Raw genomic sequence first — 15,956 nt, 5'->3', positions numbered from 1 at the left:
AGCTCCAAAAGGGATCATACTCAAAATGTCAAGACGTGGAACTTCAAACAGAGACGGATCATAATGTTGCAATATTAATCCATTTATTTGAGAACAAACATGCTAGTTAGAAGGCAGATTGAGTTTGATGCCCCTCAAGGCTGAAACCAACCTTTTCTACATTTCAAAGCAGGAAACAATACAGCCTTTTCACACCCCCAGAGACAGTCGGTGCTTCCCATGGTCCTTATCTCTTTCCCAAGGGAAAGGAACCTTGGATATGTTAACTTCAAAGGCCACAGATGGCTTCTAGGCCGGGTGTGAGATTTTTCTCCTTGTGGTTACAGAATGCTTTGAGGAAAGGTGCTTGCTACATTTCTCAGGGTTAGTAAAGCAGGGGTCACAATAGGATACATCATGGCGTTAGTCATGTCAAGCATTTCTAAGCTACAGTTTGGTTCAAGTAAGTTACACGTCTGACACCTTCCAGCTTTATTCCATTATTTTTCTGAAAAGCATGCTTCTTGGTTTTTGGAACAGTCCAAATTTTTTTTAAAGAATTAAAAGAGGAATACCCCAGCCTCTCTCTTGTCTGCCAAAAGTGATGTAATCTGTCTCACCATTCCTTACAAATTGCTCCGTCTGCAGTCTCTCCTGTTTATGGAAATAAAATGAGTTTTTAATGAAGACAGGGATCACGTCCAATAATTTAATTGCTTGCCAGGCCCTGTGGGGGGGGGGCATTTTTAATGACTGATAACAGCAGTATCACTTGTTCAAATGAGGACTGTGTAGTTATCGCGGGAATAACTTTCACATGTGAATTTGATCTAATAGGCCTCATGATAATTGCCTGCTGGTATTTCCTGATTTGGCATGATGCCTATTTATGGAGTCTTTTTTTCTTCCCAAAACTATGCCTAATGGGTGCCTCTGCTCAGAATACTTCTTTTTTCCATGTAAGGAATTATCTCAGTGTGAAGGGATGATAATACGATTGTAGTATCTTAGAAAAATATTTCAGGGGAGTTTAGATGATGCCATGTTGAAATTTAATTCACCAGGATATCAAAACTACACTCCATATGTCCATTGCATTCTCTTGTATCTTGGCTTGAACAAAATGTTGCAAGAAACTCAAGGCTGCTCCTGCTGCAAATGGTATGGTGCAGGCTTTCCCCTTCTGTAACATGAAGCTTGAGTTCCTTTGTGTCTTTATGGGATCATGCTATGTGCTTATTTGCATCCACTATACAACTTTTGTTGCCAGTGATGAGGAAGGAGGAAAGCTCAGCATAATGGTATCTGAGCTCTAGATGCTTTGTATGTTACAGAAAGTTAAAGGAGAATGCAACATATGGTTACCGTTTACAGCAGCAGCTCCAAATTTCTTATAGTTGTTAATTCCAACTTGAATATTAACCCTATCTGACACACATCTCCCTGATTCTTCATAAGAAGAAATTGGAGAGGAGCACCCCTTCCCCAAAATATTTCCACTTTTTTGAGAAATAATTCTAGGCAAAGTTCTTTGGGTCAAGTTGTGAGATAATCTGCATTCTGTTTGTCTAAACTAGAAGTACACAGAGTGAGAAGCACAGGAATTGGTGCACAGTAGAAAACTGCATTCAAGTCAAAACAATTAAATTTGTCACTCCCAGTCTTTGTATTGGGGGAAAAATTAAATGTTGTCCCTGAACTTTTTAAAATTTGGCAGTTTGTGTGTTAACAAAAGAAAGAAAACCATAAGCAGGAATGGTTATTGGGGCTTTTTTAAAATGTAAATTTAAACCATAATCTCAAATGACAACCTATTTTCTTAAGGAAGGATGTTAGAGAAAAGTAAGAAAATCTTTCCTTGCAGCTGGAGGATAAATTTAAATCTCCAAGCAAAAGCTTAGAGAGATACCCATTTGAATGTGTTTTGATGTCCCCCTTCACTACTCCAGAGAAACACCCACATTCAGGAAGCAGAGTTAGCTTAAGCAGAAACACAACTGCAAGTTTTAGGAAACAGACAACAATGTAGGTCTTTTGATTTCACTTCAGAGGCACGATGAGTGTGGAACTTCGTCATGGGCCCAGATGTTTCTACTTTCTCCATTTTCCAGTGGGGGCAAAGGTCTTCTGTGGGAACTCCAATTTTAGAAAATTACAAAGCCTTTTATTGAACTCCTTGATTGAACAGAGAAGTAGCTGTATGGTAGTCCTAAGAGGAAAGGGTACTACGGCTTTTCAGTTTAGGAAAAAAGGGGAGGTAGAACAGGAGATAATCAAGGTTTATTATGTATTTGATAGAGAAAGTCAATAACAGAAACTTTTTCTCCCCCTCACAAAATCATAGAATTTGGGGTAACCAATAAAGTTGATAGGTAATGAATTCAAGATGAAAAATAGAAAGGTCTTCTTTACTCAGTGAATAATGAATTTGTGGGATTCACTGCTGATACGTACAGTGATGGTTACTACGCCAAACATCTTTAAACAGGGATTAGACAGATTTATAGATGAGAGGTGTGTTAGAACAATGTTCTAATCCTTTTTTCATTATTATTCTAAAGATTTATATCATGTTTTCTGTCCTGGTTTTGGCACCCAAGCAGTTTTGTACAGTTTTATAAGGCCACTTAAAACAAAAATATGTAGTAGCAAAATAATTCTCCAGTGGTTTTGTGAGCTGTTCTTCAATTTTGGTGTGTGAGTATAAATTCTGCTGATGGAATTTGTGCTTTTATTCTGAGACATTTTATGTGACTGGACTGAAAAACAGAGTAAAAATCTTTTAAAATCAATATGATCAGCAGTTACAGTTATCAAAAGTTCAGGAACTGTTGCAGCCTCCCAGCCATCAGGGATTTGAGGGTGGGAGGAGGTCAGCAGGGCTCATTTTGTAGCAGGAGCTCCTTTGCATATTAGGCCACACACCCCTGATGTAGCCAATCCTCCAAGAGTTTACAGGGCTCTTATTACAGGGCCCACTGTAAGCTCTTGAAGGTGTCAAGCATACATTTTATTCTCAGTAGAAAAGCTGTATTGTTTATTATCTCACTGTCCTGTTGCATATCAAAGCTATGTAAACCATTCTCTAGTTCGCACCTATTGTAACAAATGTAGAAATGCCAGCTTTGAAGATAGTGCCTCCCTGGGACGATTCCCAGGCCTGAGCCTGAGACCCAGGATGTTTGTAACCACAAAAGACAGCTGAACCTGTGATTGTAGCTTTTCACATGCATATGCGAGAATTCCTTGCATTCTTTTAGTATCTCTGATGTATCCTTTAAAGTCAACTATTGTGTGTCAAACTGTATCACTTTCAATATGGTCTCACCATGAGCACAATGGATTTACAATAAACCAATACTTTGTTTCAAAATCATCCCTTGGTTATCTTGAAGTCTGTATGCTTGACAGAAGGACTGGCTACATCAGGGAAGTGTGGCCTAATATGCAAAAGAGCTCCTGCTACAAATGTCTGGGCCACAACTGGTGGGATCCCCCTTTGAAACACAGAACTTTTTGTGAACAACTTCAGACTGGTTTCTAGACAAGGCGTGAAGACAATCTACTTAATAAGAATTGTGTTTAAAGCCTAGATCAACTTTTATGCAATCTACAGTTCTCTTGGTGCCATTGTCCTTGACTGGTATTCATTCAGATTTTTTAAAATGACTTTATTGTATTTTTAGTTTCTGAACAATTTGGGGGAAAAGCGTATCAGAAAAGCAGAGTTGAAAATGGAAGAAATAATTAATAAAATCTTGCAAAGAAGAATCTTAGAGAACCAATTCAGTTTCAACTTGAGGTATGGCCCAGAATTTGGTAATCTTTCTTTTCAAAGAAGCGCTACTGAGTTTTTTGAATGATGAAGCTGAGAAATAAACATGGCCCCAACAATTCTGCAAATTGCATTAAGCAAAATACTGCCTCTGTGGGCTCAGCTTGGGTTTTTATATTTCAGGCTTCTTTGATTACTCTCCTATAACCACCCCCCACTCCCCAGTGCAGATAAATATATAGTATGATCTCATCCTATTGTCACAGTAATGTGTCTTTGGGGACTTTAACCTTGCTCACAGTAAGATGACATCATCTCTTCTACTGTCTGTAAATTGCAGGCGGTGAGTCTCGGCTTCATCCATAAGACCTGCAGCAGCCTCTGTTAAACCAGCTAATATCAGAGTGCCCACTTGGCTTTAGAACTGTGTAGAAACTGCACAACTGAGCATTTGTGAGAGAATTTATCCTTTGCTGTTATGTGTTTCATGAGAGTAGTTTAAAGTATTCCTTGCATATGTTAAATGAATTTTTGCTCTTGAATTTTTTCTTTAATTCTGCTAGAACTGAATTTTACAAGCTTGCTGCTTTTATTCAGATATTCCCCATTTTTCTTCTGCCAGGTGTAAACCAAGCAAATTCTTCCCCTGTAAAATGCACACAATTTTCAATGCTTTGGTACTAGTAAATCAGCATAATACGTTTATGTATAGATGGTTTATATGATACATATAAATGTGATAAAGAAAAAAATCATCATTACCAGGGGGGAAGTTGGAGAGTCTGGAAATGTTCACAGTGACAACATATGGAAATGTGAGTGATGGAAAAGCTCCTCATTGTCCATTCCTGAAGCCGATTTGCATATTCAAGGCGTGGAAGCCCAGCTGCTGTGCAAACGGAGGCTTTTGTTACTCAGTAAGCGCGGTCTTGTCTATGTGCCTCCAGTGTTCTACAGAACTAAGTAGCATACGGTGTAGTAGGCAGACATTTGTTCTCCAGAGCTTTGAAGGGTAGGGATGGCTAAACTGTCATCTCTTGTGATGTTCCTGCTCCTGTAGGCTTTTTCAGTGCTTGAAAACATGTCATACCTGTTTGGCCAGAGATAACCATGAGGCAGGAGACACAAAGTATACCCTGTGCAATTACCATACCAACTTCAACAGAAACCACTGCCTCTCTGCAGCCAGTGTCAGGGATGCCAAGTCCAATTCAAGAAATACCTGGGGACTTTGGGGGTGGAGCCAGGAGATTTTGGAAGTGGAGCCAGGAGACTTTGGGGGTGGAGCCAGAAACAAGGTTGTGACAAGCATGACTGAACTCCGAAGGGAGTTCTGGCCATCACATTTAAAGGGGCTGCACAACTTTTAAATGCCTTCCTTCCATTGGAAATAATGAAGGATAGGGGCATCTTTTTTAGGGCTCATAGAATTGGACCCCTTGGTCCAGACTTTTTGAAACTTGGAGGGTGTTTTGAGGAGAGGTACCAGATGCTATGCTGCAAATTTGGTGCATCTCAAACAACAGCCCCCCAAGAGCCTCAGATACCAGCAGATCAGTTCTCCATTATACCCTATGGGAATATGTCTCCATAGGGAATAATGGAGTGTCCAGCTCACATTTCCGCTTTCTGATGACCCTTAAGTGGGGGGAGGGGCTGCAAACCGGGGGATCCCCTGCCCCCACCTGCGGATTGGCAACCCTAGTGTCAGGGGAGTTTTGTCTCCCACAGCTACGCAAAAAGTTTCCTTCCTTTGTCCAATCCCCACTTGCCAACCCAAGCTGCTGTTTAAATTTGGGTTCAACTTATAGTTAATATCCGATAAGGGCTATAGGTAAGAGAAATACAAGTTAAACTGGCAATGATTGAGTCAGGCCTTTGGTCTCCCAAGGTCAGCATAGTCTACTCTGACTGGCAGCAGTTCTCCAGGGTCTCAGGCAGAAGTATTTCACCTGCTCTCTGTTTGGTTTTAACTGGACATGCCAGGGCTGGAATCTGGGAACTTCTGCATGCAAAGCAGATGTTCCTACTGCCAAGCCACCAGACTCACTGTGAAGTGCTTGGAATACTCCAAATGTGATATAAATGCAAAGTCTTTTGTTGTTACTGACGGGATGATCTCAGATCAATTGCTCAGCTATCAGCTATCGAGCACTATTGTTATGAGGACTGAAGGACTTATCCACTAACTGGACCTCTATGGAAGAAAGACTCACAATGCAAAGAAAGTAAGAAAATGCATTAGTTAAAATAATGCCGCCTGCAGGTGTAATCCAGAGCCATTCTAATCCAAAGTGGCCTTGCTTGTTCCAATCAACGAAGCATTTTAACTTTATGTGCTGGAAGTCCTACTTCCGAAAGACTGTCCTTTTTAAAAAGAAAATAAGCCACCAAAAATGGGCTTAAGGGTACAACATCCAGAAATTGTGTGGGTGCGACCTGGGCCCACTCAATCAGACACCATTCAACCTAGCTTTCAACCATTTGCAAATGCTAGAATTGCTTCAGTTAAGACAGAAAAGCCAAGCCAGTTTGTGTGTCTCTTCTCTTGCAACACCTCACTTGCCATCATCCTCTGGCACTTGCTCATCTCTGGTAGTGCTTTTCCTACCATTGTTACAACAGCCTAGACTATTACAACAACCAGGTTAGAGGAAACGGATCTCTTTCCGCTTCTGACTGGCTGGATGCCTGATAGCTCAGCAACACGCCAGTTAGTTTGGCCATTGGATTTCCTGACCTCTTCCTTACTCCTTGCATGGGCTGCTGAAAAGTAAATAAAGGTTGGCAATTCATTGGCATAAAAGCATGAGAAATCTGCTAGACCCAAACACTGGTGCATCTAGTCCAATATCCTGTTTCCTGCAGTGGCTGGCTAGACAAGCCCCACCCCCCACCCCAGCAGCCTACATTATAAGCAGTGTCCCCGCTAAACTGCGTTAGTGTGAGCTAGCTCACAATTTTTTAGCCTCCAGCTCACACATTTTTATCTCGGCTCAGGAAAAATGGCCCTAGAGCAAACTAATTTATGCAGTAACTCACAGCTTTAATAGCAATAGCTCACAAATTAGAATTTTTGCTCACAAGACTCCACAGCTTAGCGGGAACACTGATTATAAGTGAGCGGGTAAAAATTCCGAAGCCTTCCCTCAGCCAAGAGAAGAGTTAGGGAGTGAGGAAACAAAGCTTTATGGATTAGCCCATTCCCAGCCACTTCCTATGAATTCACCCACTCAGCATTAAATCTTCTACCTCTGTCCTCAAGAAATAATGACTCTAATTTACATCATATATATGTTTACCGGGGAAATCTAAAGAAGCAGCAAGAAAATATTGGATGAAATAGTATGCTTGGTTGGATATTCAAGGCTCTTAAGATTCTCCGATGTGAACTGATTTCTTTTTGCTTTTTTCCTGTATTTTATATTATAAAATTTACCTTTATTGGAATTGTCAAAATTATTAGATAATAACAAAAGACTTATACTATAAAATTTTAAAATGGATTATATACAATTTAGACAAAATAATATGGGACAATTTACGTAACGAAAATATTGTAGAATCATTCTTGTGTTTTTTAAAGTATTTTATGTAAAATAAGGTCAAAATGTATTGTGCTTTTATCTTTCTTTTTCTCTTTTCTTTATCCCCCCATTTTTTCCTGAAACTAATAAAACTTTTGAAAACTAAAAAAAAAGCATATGTATGTTTACCTACACCATTCTTCAATACAAACCTCTCAAGATCTCCACCCTGACCATCCAGCTGTGATGTCATAGGCCTGAACATGTGGCCATTCTTAAGGTAGCCATTGAGACTAAATCTTGGATGCTAAAAGAACTCTGCCAATAAAGTATGTGGTGATGTGTCCCTCAACCCTAGTAGTGATTTAGGTGGGTTTCAAGAGAAATGTGTGCAACATTCCATAATGATGGGATGTAATCTCTATTTTAAACTGTTTATTTAAAAACAAAACAAAACCAGATCCCTTCTCTTTTTAAAGAGCCTCCAACTCCCCTCCCCACCTAAGAACCCTTGAATGGAAGTCTTGCATTCTACATGCTGTGTGGCTTTGTACTTGCTACTTACCTGCCAATTTATTCAGTGAGCAAAACACAGACCTAATATATTAATTGCTTGATGATGCACTTGAGCAGTGTCTTCCCACCTATGTTGGCTTCAGGTTTTCATTCAGTCCAAGATTCTTGCTTTGTTTTGTGCCTCTTCCAACCAGGCTTTTTGATGCCTTTGTGCTATACCTTTTTGTTCTGTAAGTAGTATTTATAGCTATGCTACTTTCCCTGGACGCATTAATAGTTAAAGCAAAACTAAATCAATAGCATTTGCTTCATAGATGAACTGCTTCAGCACAACTCAGTCTCTTTCTCCTTTGGGGACTATAGCTCAGTGTCGAGCACACTCCTATTGCACGCAGAAAGTCCCTGGTTCAGCTCCCAGCAACTCTTGCTTTTAAAAAGCCTCTGCTGGCAGCAGAACCGGCCCTGCCACTAGGCAAACTAGGCAATTGCCTAGGACGCTGGCCTTCTGGGGGCACTGAATTGGGCACTGCCATGTGACTCAGTGATGTTATCAGTGCAGGGGGGAGGTGCCAGAAGTTAGCCTTGCTCAGGGCTTTTTTTGGTAGCAAGAACTCTGCATATTATCCCCCCACCTGATGTAGCCAATCCTCCAAGAGCTTACAGGGCTCTTAGTACAGGGCCCACTGTAAGCTTGTGGAGGATTGGCTACATCGGGGGGGGGGGGGGGCGGGATGGCCTAATATACAAAGGAGTTCCTGCTACAAAAAAAGCCCTGGCCTTGCCTAGGGTGTCAGACAGTCTAGGGCTGGCCCTGGCTGGAAGAGCTGGTACAGGTGGAGCCCCAAGGCCTTTCACAGTTTCCCTCGGTCGGAACAGACAAAACAGGGCTAGGATGGCCACACTCTACATAAGAGTTTTGTTTGATCAGTTTAAGGAATATAGTACTTTGTTCTGAGTTCTTGTTATGGTAGATAAGGTGCTATCAAGTTGCAATTGATTCATCTCATGAGATTGTCAAAGCCAGAGATGGACACAGGTGGTTAGCCAATGCCTTTCTCTGCATAGCAACCCTGGACTTCCTGGGTGGTCTCCCTGCTTGGCTTGGTGGATTTAGGTGCATTTGTTTTATTGTAAATTTATACCCTGCTTTTCTCCAACTTGCTTTTTCTCCACTTTGTATAAAGTTGCTACTGTATAATTCAGTGGCTAAACAGCAGAAAAAGCCCCACAGGAACTCATTTGCATATTAAGCCACACTCCCTGATGCCAAGCCAGGCAGAGCTACATTCCTGTGTGTTCCTGCTACAAAAAAAAGTCCTGCTAAACAGAGACTTATAAAGATTATATATGCACAGTCCCTGCCCAAGAGGGATAGGGGAAGTTAGTCATAAAGGGAAAGCCTGAATAAAGAACTCTATTTCTTTAATAGACTTGGCAATGGCGAAGCAAGGTGGGGGTGGAGGCGTTCCAGGGATCAGGAGCAGCTGAGAAAATCTCCAGTCCCATAGCCAGAAAATTTGGGGTGGAGGGGCCTGGGAGCTAAAAAATTTGGTGGGGAGGCCATGGGGCTTGGCTGTTTCTTCCCTCCAGTAGCCAGCCTGCCCGGCCTCAGCTCTCTCTTGCACTCTCTCTCTGGCTGTTGCTCTCTTGCTCTCCCGCTTTCTCTCTCTCTGCTACTCTTTCACTGTCCCCATCTCTCTCACACTGCTGTTCTTTCTCTCTTACTGCCGCTCTCTCACTGTCCCCCCCTCTCTCTCACTGCTGTTCTCTCTCTCTTACTGCCGCTCTCTCACTGTCCCCCTCTCTCTCTTGCTGCTGTTCTCTCTCTCTTGCTTCGGCTTTCTCACTGTCTCCCTCTCTCTCTCACTGCCCTTCTCTGTCTCTTTCGCTGCTGGTCATTCCCTTGCTGTCACTCTCTTATTCTCGTGCTGTCTCTCTCACTTTTGCTGTTGCTCTCTCATCTTGCGCTATCTCACTCTCCCCCTTGCTATTACATGCTCTCTCCCTCACTGCCAATCTCTCGCTCACTTGCTGTCGCTCTCTCATTCTCGCGCTGTCTCTCTTGCTTTCTCTGTAGCTCTCTCATCTTGTGCTCTGTCTCTCACTGCTCTCTCATGTGCTTTCTCTCTCCCTTTCCTATGGGTCCTCGAGGCCCTCCAATGGAAGGGGGCCTACATAGGGAAGGGGATTTAAAATAGAGCGGCCTGGCCCTCCGGCCCTGCCCATAGTTACAGGCCTGGAAATCTCCCACTTTTGTAGCAGTATGGCTGCATTTTCTACTGCGGCTTGACTTCCAGAGACCTTGTGGCAGTGCCAATGATTCTCCTCTCTGCCACTTTATCCTTGTGGGGATTCACATCCCATTTTCTGAGTTTGAGTCCTATACCACACTGCCTCCGGACTTTGTAGGAATGCCTAGAAGAGAAGGTTGCTGACATTAAGCATCCATAATTTAAAATTAGTTTAAAACTGCTGATAGGCATGGGAACTGAAACGAATTAAATGCTGTCATGAATCAAACAGTCATCAGTTGCCTCCTAAAGTCTGAGCATGATTGGGCCGGGCCCACCTCCCTGGAGAGGTTGTTCTGTGTATGGGCTGGCATGGATGGGCTTCTCTGGTTGATGGACAGTCAAGAGGGCCTGTCCCTGTGATCATAGTTCCCAGGTATGGATGAATGGGAGAAGATCCCGGTCCCAAATCATGTAAGTCTTTAAAGATCAAAGCCAACAGCTGAATTGGGCTTGGGAGTAGATCTTGGGGTCCCATGATCCTGATAATTGACCCTGACCAGCAACCTCCCAACACTCTTCAACAATAACCCCTATTGAAGCACACTACAACAGTCCAACTTAGATGTAACTAAGGTGTAAGTCATGGAACAGGCTGGGCACTGGGCAGGATTGCTCAATCAGGATGCAAGCCAGGCAAGGTGAAGGCACATACCGGTACAGCGTGGTCAGAGTTCAGTTCCCGAGTCAAAGATGAGGTCCAGAGGAAGTCCAAGAGTCAAAGTCACAAGGCAGAGACAGAATCAGTGGCGGCAAAGTCAGGAGTAATTGAATGCGTTGTTTCCACAGCCCGTCTCTCCCTTTCTCTGGCTTTATAGGAGATATGCCCGTCTCGCGGCTGGGTTGCACTATGCAGATGTGTGCACTCTCCTTCTTCGTATCTAGAGGCAAGTGTCTCTGGGCTGCTAATCATGCTCTCTGTCTTCTCACCAGCATTTCACTTCAGCTGTTCAGGAGATGAGAGAGGTGAAGTGAATGGTGGGTGCTGTCTGGCTGTAAGCCCTGGGCCTAAACGGCTGGAATACTGCTGTCAGAATTGTCACTTGGCTGGGTAGCTGCAGCTTCCTGTAGCTGGTTGTCAGTCACTGCCTGTGAGTTGGGACCTCCTTCGCTTGTCTGGTTCTCTTCCCCAGAGTCCTCTGCCTCCCCAGGGTTGGCAGAGCCTGGCTGATCCATGACAGCATGGATCACTGGGACTGAATCAGAGTGAGCCAGGGATGGGCACAGCTGGCACACCAGACAAAGCTGGCTGAAAGCACATCTAGCCACAAAGGCCAGCTGGATTTCTAAGGTGTGAACCTAACTTTTCAAGGGGAGTATAACCCCATTGAGTGCAGGAGATTTCAAGTCCCTGGTGTGCCTTTCTATTAACTCCCAGTGCCTCTGTCTTCTCAGGATTAGATTTCAGCCAGCCTGCACTCTCTCTCTGGCTGTTACTGACTTCAAGCACTGGTTTAGAACACCAACAGCTTCCTCAGAATTACGTGGAAAAGACAGAGCTGGGTATCATCCATGTATTGGTGACCTCCAGTGCAATGTTCTCTCTAAGCTGTGGAGTCTTGTGAGCAAAAATTCTACTTTGTGAGTTACTGACATTAAAGTTGTGAGATATTGCATAAATAAGTGTGCTCTGGGGCCATTTTTCCTGAGTGAAGACAAAAATGTCTGAGCTTGAGGCTAAAAAGCTGTGAGCCAGCTCACACTAACTCAGCTTAGAGGGAACACTGGTCAAGATTCATCTGGAGCATTATGTGTCCTTTTGCTTTTGCAACGTGATGAACATTATAACGTATTAGAACAAATACAGCATTTGGTGGAGCATCATTGTTGGACTTGACTGGCTGCTGTACTAATTTACTTCATCCTCTCCGTGTGATTGACCAGCAATGTGGAAAGATTTAAATCAAATCTTTGTGATTTGCGGTAATTGGACAATAAATTTGCCAATATTCTAAAACTACATATTAATTCTGGGTCTCCATTCTTTCTGAGCCTGCAGACATTTGTGGAATACTAATCCAGGGTGGTGGGGGCCACCATAAAGTGGCCACCACAGGTGGCAGAACCAATCAGAAAATATCAGGGAATGAGGTCATGCATAATTCTCATCATAACTCTTCAACATACTGGGCAGCTGCTCTTTTAATCTCCACAGCCAATCAGATCTCCAGTCGTCTGTTGGAATCCCCACTGGACAAAAGCCCCACCTGGCCGTACCCACTTTCTGAAAACACCTGGTGGGCATCAGGAAAGGTGGCGGTGGGATTTTGGGAATCCCTGGCTTAATTCATACACATAGACAACCTCCCATTTCTACCCTACAGCCCCAAACTAACTGGCACCTCTGGTTTGCAGTGGCAATGGCACCACATGGGCCCTTTTTGCACTAGCTAAATAATCCAGTTTCAGTCCTGTTCCCAGATTTTGGTGTTATACTGAATTCAGGCTCATCCTTGTTTTTATCCCAGAGCATGATTTGTCTTTACACTAAACTGTGTTGAATCTGCGTCACACTGGCACAGAATATCTGGATCCTGATTCTCCAAGAGTTAGTTGCCCCCCTTTATCTTGATCTGGGACAAATTAAATGTGAAACTGCAAAGGAGAGGTTGCCCCTTTTTATCAAGAATACTCTTGCTATGATGTATGTTTCATCATTTCCACACAGTGTACCTACATCCTTGCCATTTAGTAACCCCCTTGCTAACAAAGCAGCTGCTATCTTTCCTGCCTATTTGTATAAACATTATGTACTCCCTATGCCCTCTGTGCCTAGACACTCAAGGTTGGAGTGTCACATCCACAGTGATTAGTTTGCACCTGCAAATAAGGGGTCGTGTGGGAAAGAACTATGGGGGAATGCTTTTTGGTGCCTAAAGCTTGAATGTGTTAATGGTCACTTGTAAAGTGTGGTAGGGGGCAACTCTTGTTTACCTGTCATGTCTGCCTTTCAATAAAGGCACCTACTTAAGTCGTTTGATTGGAAAGAACTTCCAGGAGTTGCCCCAGTTTTCTCCTGTCAGCCATCCTGCATTTCTGAAGACCCCCACTTGTCAGCACTTGGACAGGTGAAATACTTTGTCTTGAGTCCCTATAAATCTGCATTCTCCCTCCCCTTCTTTGTTCTCAATCCAATAGCCCGTCTCCCCATGTGGCTGCGGTTCCCGCAAACACTTGCTGTAGCCATTAACACTGCCAACCAAGAATCAAGAGTGATTTGGACCCTTGCTTAGTTCACAGCATTTTAGTTTGAGGGTGTGATACTGAGTGTTCTTGGAACATCGTGATTCTAGTTGGGTGGGTATTTAACTAACAATTCTTTCTGTTGTGCTTGTGTGAAAGGAGTTTAGTGCTGCCGCCACGGATGTGAGCAGCTCTTCTCCCAAAAATCACTGTTGCCCCTTTGCTGCCCCCCCCACCCCCAGACAGTTCCTTCCCCTTTGCAAGTCACCAGAGCACAGCAGTGGGGCTCAGAATGGCTCAATACCGATTTGAAACTTGTGGTAGAGACTTTGTGTCCTTGTTAAATGTATATTAAGAATTCGTCTGAATGTTTTTGACAGTTTTGGAATGCTGAAGAAGCACTGAGAATTAGTTCATGGAAGCTTTTCATATGGAAATATAGACAGTGGAGTATCCCTTGCTGGAAGAACATTCGAAGCAGGAGCATCGAGTCGACTTCCTCTCCATTGCGACTCTACAACGCATGATTTTTTTTAATACTGTATGCTTTGGTGAAATTGTAATGTTACTTACTGTCAACAACAATTATTGTCTTTACCTTTAGAACTTATTGTAGTGCATTCTAATTTATAGTCATTTGAGTCACTATAACCTCGTGGTTGTTTTTGTATATATCTCTGAGTGACCTCTCTTCAAACTTCTTAGTATTTGGAACAAGGGCTAAACCAATCACCTTTATGGCTTTAGACTGCCAATCTGCCAGACCTCCACAGGCACCCATAGTGGGAACTGGTTGGCTTCCAGAGCCAGCTGATGGAACCTCTCCGTCTGCTGTCGAGATAGAGCATCAGTGACTCCATTATTGACACCCGGTATGTGCCGTGCTTTAAATCAGGTATTATTTTGCAAGCAGAGAAGCGCGAAAGCCTTAACCAAAGCCATGACCAGGGGACTTAGACGTCAAGGAGTTAATCGTGTGCACTGTGGAAAGGTGGTTGCACCAAAAATGCACAGAATAGTCCTCTAAGTCTGCTTTCTAAATCCACACTGCGACCACAATTGGAAAGAATTCCAGAAAGGTGAGGTTTTTGACCTAACTTGCCTGGAACCATTCCTCATGTCAGACCCAGAGTCAAGGAAAAGACATTTGAATTTCAAGATTTTATTCCAGCTTCATGGGCATACAGATGTGTTGTCAGAACTGACCTCTCTGTCAGTTCCCCTATCTTATAAACCTTTGCCCTGACCATTATAATTCAAGCCAAAGTGCGCCAAGCAAAAGCAGGGGTTTTGCGTGGGGTTTTTGCTAAGCTCTCATCACCACAGGTGCCCACTATCAGTTCATGGTTCGCATCTCCTTCAGCTCTTTGACCTTGGTTACCTAGCAACTAGGCAATTCCCAGACATGCCATCCTCCCTCCAGATAAGCAACAAGTTACAGTTATATCAAAGGCATAGCAAGTGCAGCATGGCATTGAAGCATAGCATAGCATTGTACAATTGAATACACATGACAAGAGGAACAAGATGGAATGACTCTTGACACCTCAGGCCAATCCTCAGCACACCAGTGACCCTGGGAAAGGAGGCTCAATCCTGAAGACACTGCAGCATCTGATGTAACCTGGAGCTCAGCTTCATCCAACAGGTCTTCATGCCAAAAGGAAACTCTGTTATTTGAAGAGAGAAATCCACACCAAAAGGTCCTCCTTAATACCCTGGTGACCCTGGTCCTATGGTGTGGGAGGCAAAGGCCTCCGACTTCGCACCCTGTTTGAACAAAAGCCTTACATGCAAAAGAAAGACGATCCACTAGCTGGTGTAACTCAATTAAAGAAATCTTATTCCGACCCCAAACCAAGTCAATCATGGACCACAATTTTCCCAACTTGTCAGCAGAAAGACAGGACAACTGTCCATCCGTGCCAATCTGAATGCTCAACAAGGTTAAAACATTAGCGGGGCCGGGGGTTTGTACGCATGCGTTAACTAAACCGGCTGTGTGCTCGTCCTCCCCTTCGAACTGGAATTTTAATTAGCTCAAAAGAATGTAAATAGCTCTTTGGCAAGTCTATTTGAAAAACGAGCTTACTTACGAAGGTCTGAAGATCATAAGAATTCCTTTCTGGGGTCCCAGAGGGTAAGACAACAACTTTTACTATCAAATTAACGAGGCAACGCCCTGGTTAATTACTCAGCAGTCGCGGGTAACTCCCAAAAATAATTATCATGGCTAAGACAATTAAAGAGCTATCTGAGCAGATATCAGCTTTCCAGACTTTAATAATGTCGTCCCAGGACCAGATGAGATCTGAAATTAAATCACTCAGGGATGCTTTTACAGAGTTGAGTGCAGAGCTGAAGGACACACGGAACATTGCAATCTCGGCTAATGAGCTGGCCTTATCTAATAAACAAAAAATACTCCAGCTGAATTCGCAACTTACAGAGCTCTCTGATCGTAACAGAAGAGCGAATCTGATCCTGGGTGGAATTTCAGAGGAAATAAATAATAAGCTCCTGGAAGGAACCCTTATAGACTGGATGGGTGAGCAAGGAGTCACTCTGCAATCTCAGGATATTGAGAGAGCTCATAGACTGCAAAGGAGACAAGATGGGGGTGCCCCAAGGGAAGTCATAATTAAATTTTCAAGGGAAAAGACTCAGCAGACAGTTTTCAAGACT

Source organism: Heteronotia binoei, chromosome 19 (genome assembly GCF_032191835.1).
Source record: "Heteronotia binoei isolate CCM8104 ecotype False Entrance Well chromosome 19, APGP_CSIRO_Hbin_v1, whole genome shotgun sequence".
NCBI lineage: Eukaryota > Metazoa > Chordata > Lepidosauria > Squamata > Gekkonidae > Heteronotia > Heteronotia binoei.
This window is presented reverse-complemented; position numbering follows the sequence as displayed.